Raw genomic sequence first — 5095 nt, forward strand, 5'->3', positions numbered from 1 at the left:
TGAAATTTTAGAAAGTTTAAAAAATTGGTATCGGTATAATTTTTTTAGAGTCGGTACTATAACTTCTAGAACTGGCAAAAATTGAAAAAACCAAAATTTCCAAATATGGAAAGTTGCTGAAACTGAGAAGAAAAATCCTGTCAGGATTTGGTCGCGCCAGGGCAGGGCCGCTTGCCCTCCAATTAGTTGTGCGTCACTGTGCATTTTAAAACTGAACCGAACAACCATAACAAGAAAAACTGAACTGAGTCTAATTTTTTGTTTTTTCGTTTATGGTATGGTATGAAATCTAAAAGCCATATATATTGTTTTTTTTGCTATAATACGATTTTTTTGGTAAACCGAAATTAACGAGGCCAAGCCCAGCCCTCTAAGCACACGGGTTCTGTTGTATCTGTAGTTTAGCCGCCCAATAGCCCACTAGCACACGGTCCGAGCGACCCAACCGGCCAGCCCCACGCGTCCCGACCCCGGTCAGATCCGGCTGCTGGTTGTGCGCGCCGCCCACGAGCAGCCGGCGGGAGCAGCAGAGAACCACGGCCGGCGGCGCGATAGCCAGCCTTGCAGCCTCGCTTTTCCAAAGCCAGGCCTCCACTGCCGTTCCTCTGACGCCCCGCCTTGAGCACCCTCGGCCGTTCGTCCGTTGCTGCCTCCCTTGTCCATTCCGCCGTCACCGAACGGACGTGAACATCCACCTCGACATCTTTCTACGATTCAATCACACAAGACAGTAGACGTTTCCTGTGATCCACCCAAACGACTACTGCTGCGTGTTTCGCGATCCTCTAATCCGTGCCGGCAAACATATCACATCTCAATGCTTATCCTATTCCCGGGCTTCTCAATCCAAACGAGTTCTGTTATGTGCCCGCAAATACCAAACGGTTCAGTGGAGAACAGCCTGGGCGGTTAGCGTCACACTGCACGCGTTGGGTCAGTTAGCCTTAACCCGGGATCGATGCCCCGAACTGCACTGCACCCCATCACACCGCGCGCTCATAGGTCGCTCTATGCGTTCGGTTTATTCGGTTTATACGATTTTTCGGTTTGTACGGTAGTAATACTTCAGTAAATACAATATGAAATTAAGATATGATTCGCTTTCGATATATACCAAATTATTTCGGTATGGTTTCGATATATACCATAAAAACCAAAGTTGTCGCGAATTTGAAAATGACGTAATAATAGTTTACAACTTTATGACTCAAAACACATATTATTTTACACAAATAGTATATAACTATATATATATAAGTGTATATGCATGCATTGATTCATCTGTTGATGTTTATGGACGTGTTTAGCATTTTAAAAAGAGAAAAATAACTATGTTACAAGAAAAATTTACGTGCTTAATAATGAATTTGACTCATGTAAAAAAAACAACAACTTGTATGGTTGTTCATTTCAAGAAATATAAATTTATTTTTTACTTTGGTTTATTCGGTTAACCGTTTGGTTTTTTGATATATACCATAAAAACTAAAGTTCAAAACGGATAAAAAGTTCATACCATAACGAAACCAGAAACCATAAAACCGTAAAATTGGTTCGGTTTGGTTTATTTTTTATATGATTTTTCAGTTCGATTTCAGATGCACAGAGTGACTCATAGGGCGGCCGGAAGGGACGGACGGACGGACGAGGGAGCTGATGGTTTTTGTCCGGTTGCCGAACCGAAAGCCAAGAGGTTCCATGACCATTACACTGGTACACGCAGGCTCGTGCCCGTCCTAAGCGCACGGCCACGGAAATGACACTCGCGTGGAGGAGGCGGCTGATTGACCACTTGTCCCACAAACGGTTGCCGCTGCCACGCAAGCTTGCTTGAGAGGGATGTATGCAGATTAGTTGCAAGGATGTCCATTAGCGCTTTAAGAAAAGTGGGTAGGCTGCCTTGTTGGATAAGCAGGTTTCGCTTGGATTTTGGCTTGAGGGAGTCGGTTGGTAGGTAGGTAGGTACGGATCGTTGATGATCGATTGTGGAGTGCATGTCTGTGGTTCACTCTTGTCAGTGCAATTGCATAACACTTTTTCTCAAGGGAATTGCATAGTACTCCCTTGAGTCTATACACCCGCAAAAAGGTCTTTATTGTCGACGGGTCAATCCATAGTAAAATATTTTATTTTTCATTAATTTATAAGATAGGTTTGTGTTTGCATTGCAAATATTATTCAAAATTCATCATAAAGAACCCTAGTAAGTATGGAGCGTGTCCTCTCTGATGTCCCTTGAGAGAACAAGTGTGCGTTTTGGGTGGTTCTCGCGGATCGTTCGCTCTGAAAAACCGCTGCCAACAAATTAAACACTCGAAGGGCTCTCCCCTGCACACCACTAACCCCCCCCCCCCCCCCACTCCTCAACACCCTCTTTTCACATGCTATCCAAGAGAAATTATCATGCTTTGTCAATGTTATTAGCAGAAAAAATTGCCATGTTGCCATGTGTGCAAAGATTGCCATGCCGCGACATGGAGGAATTACTGTGCTACCTATTCAATAATTGCCATGCTAGAAAGACAGAGGATTGCCATACTACATACAAAAAGAATCATCATCATCATCCTACAAAGAAAGTTGCCACAAAATGTTCATGGTTTGTCATGCTACAATACGGAGAATTGTCATATTGCAACAGAGAAACTGCCATGTTGCATCAGAATAAGGTGCGATGCTACACATAGAAATTGCCATGCTTATACAAAAAGAATGTCATTGTTCAAAAAACAGTGCACCATTCACTGGGTGGAGGGGGGTTGGCTGGAGCGAGCGTTTCCATAATTTCGATTGATTCGCTCAGGGAGGGTGGTGGAGTGAATAGGTGACCCATGCGAATTGCTAGCTATCATGCGCCATGTGAAGAGACCGAACGTGCCACAAGGTGTTCCCTAGAAAAACCACTCCCAGAGAACGTCGGTTCATAAGTTCCATGAAAAATGATCCAGTTTTAATGTCAATATGGAAATATATAACAACCCATAATATGGAAATATATAACACCCATAGTAACCATGCTGTGGAAAAACCCTAGCCACCTCCCGACGCTCTCGGGCGACTTCATAGACACCACCACCCCAAAAAAACTCGCCCCCACCGTCGATGAATGAGGTCGAGTTTTAGCGGAGCACGACGACATATAATTTACATCTAACCTACTGTCTCCTTCCTTCGCCTCTCCTTAACCTGTCACCGCTCCGCCGCCTCCTTGCCTTCTTTCTCCAGCCAACATTAGTTTTGGTGTTCCGCTTACGCGGCTCCTCGTGCCTCGCTAGTTCTTCCTATTGGCGCTTGGTGTCTGCCTTATGCGGCATGTGCCAGCTCGCCTGCCTACGTCCGACACGCAAAGGTGTCATCTTCACTCTTATAGGCAGTGAGGACTCACCGGGATTCATGTCTACCCCGTCCTGGTTGGTGCGGTGCTCTGTGGGTGCAATTATCACTAGCGTCATGTGTTGCTTTGGACCTAAGCCTGAGACTAAGTGCTTCTACTACACAGGGACTGGTCACTGGAAGCAGAACTGCCCCAAGTATTTGGTGGATAAGAAGGATGGCAAAGTGAACAAACGTATATTTGATATACATGTAATTGATGTGTACTTTACTAGTGTTTATAGCAACCCCTCAGTATTTGATACTAGTTCAGTTGCTAAGATTAGTAACTCGAAACGGGAGTTGCAGAATGAACAGAGACTAGTTAAGGGTGAAGTGACGATGTGTGTTGGAAGTGGTTCCAAGATTGATATGATCATCATCGCACACTCCCTATACTTTTGGGATTAGTGTTGAACCTAAATAAATGTTATTTGGTGTTTGCGTTAAGCATGAATATGATTTGATCATGTTTATTGCAATACGGTTATTCATTTAAAGTCAGAGAATAATTTTTGTTCTGTTTACATGAATAAAACCTTCAATGGTCATACACCCAAGGTGAATGGTTTATTGAATCTCGATCGTAGTGATACACATATTCATAATATTGAAGCCAAAAGATGCAACGTTAATAATGATAGTGCAACTTATTTGTGGCACTGCCGTTTAGGTCATATTGGTGTAAAGCGCATGAAGAAAATCCATGCTGATGGGCTTTTGGAATCACTTGATTATGAATCAGTTGATGCTTGCGAACCATGCCTCATGGGCAAGATGACTAAGACTCCATTCTCCGGAACAATGGAGTGAGCAACAGACTTGTTGGAAATAATACATACTGATGTATGCAGTCCGATGAGTGTTGAGGCTCGTGACAGGTATCATTATTTTCCGACCTTCACAGATGATTTGAGCAGATATGGGTATATCTACTTGATGAAACATAAATCTGAAAAATTTGAAAAGTTCAAATAATTTCAGAGTGAAGTGGAAAATCATCATAACAAGAAAATAAAGTTTCTATGATCTGATCGTGGAAGAGAATATTTGAGTTACGAGTTTGGTCTTCATTTGAAACAATACGGAATAGTTTCGCAACTCACGCTACCTAGAACACCACAATGTAATGGTGTGTCCGAACATCGTAATCGTACTTTATTAGATATGGTGCAATCTATGATGTCTCTTACCGATTTACCACTATCGTTTTGGGGTTATGCATTAGAGACAGATGCATTCACATTAAATAGGGCACCATCTAAATCCGTTCAGGCGACACCATATGAACTGTGGTTTGGCAAGAAACCAAAGTTGTCGTTTCTTAAAGTTTGGGGTTGCGATGCTTATGTGAAAAAGTTTCATCCTGATAAGCTCAAACCCAAATCGGAGAAATGTGTCTTCATAGGATACCCAAAGGAGACAGTTGGGTACACCTTCTATCACAGATCCGAAGGCAAGGCATTCGTTGCTAAGAATGGATCCTTTCTAGAGAAGGAGTTTCTCTCGAAAGAAGTGAGTGGGGGGAAGTAGAACTTGATGAGGTAACTATACCTGCTCCCTTATTGGAAAGTAGTTCATCACAGAAATCTGTTCCTGTGACTCCTACACCAATTAGTGAGGAAGCTAATGATGATGATCATGTAACTTCAGATCAAGTTACTACCGAACCTCGTAGGTCAACCAGAGTGAGATCCGCACCAGAGTGGTATGGTAATCCTGT

The sequence above is a fragment of the Aegilops tauschii genome, chromosome 2, assembly GCF_002575655.3.
Source record: "Aegilops tauschii subsp. strangulata cultivar AL8/78 chromosome 2, Aet v6.0, whole genome shotgun sequence".
NCBI classification, from domain to species: domain Eukaryota; kingdom Viridiplantae; phylum Streptophyta; class Magnoliopsida; order Poales; family Poaceae; genus Aegilops; species Aegilops tauschii.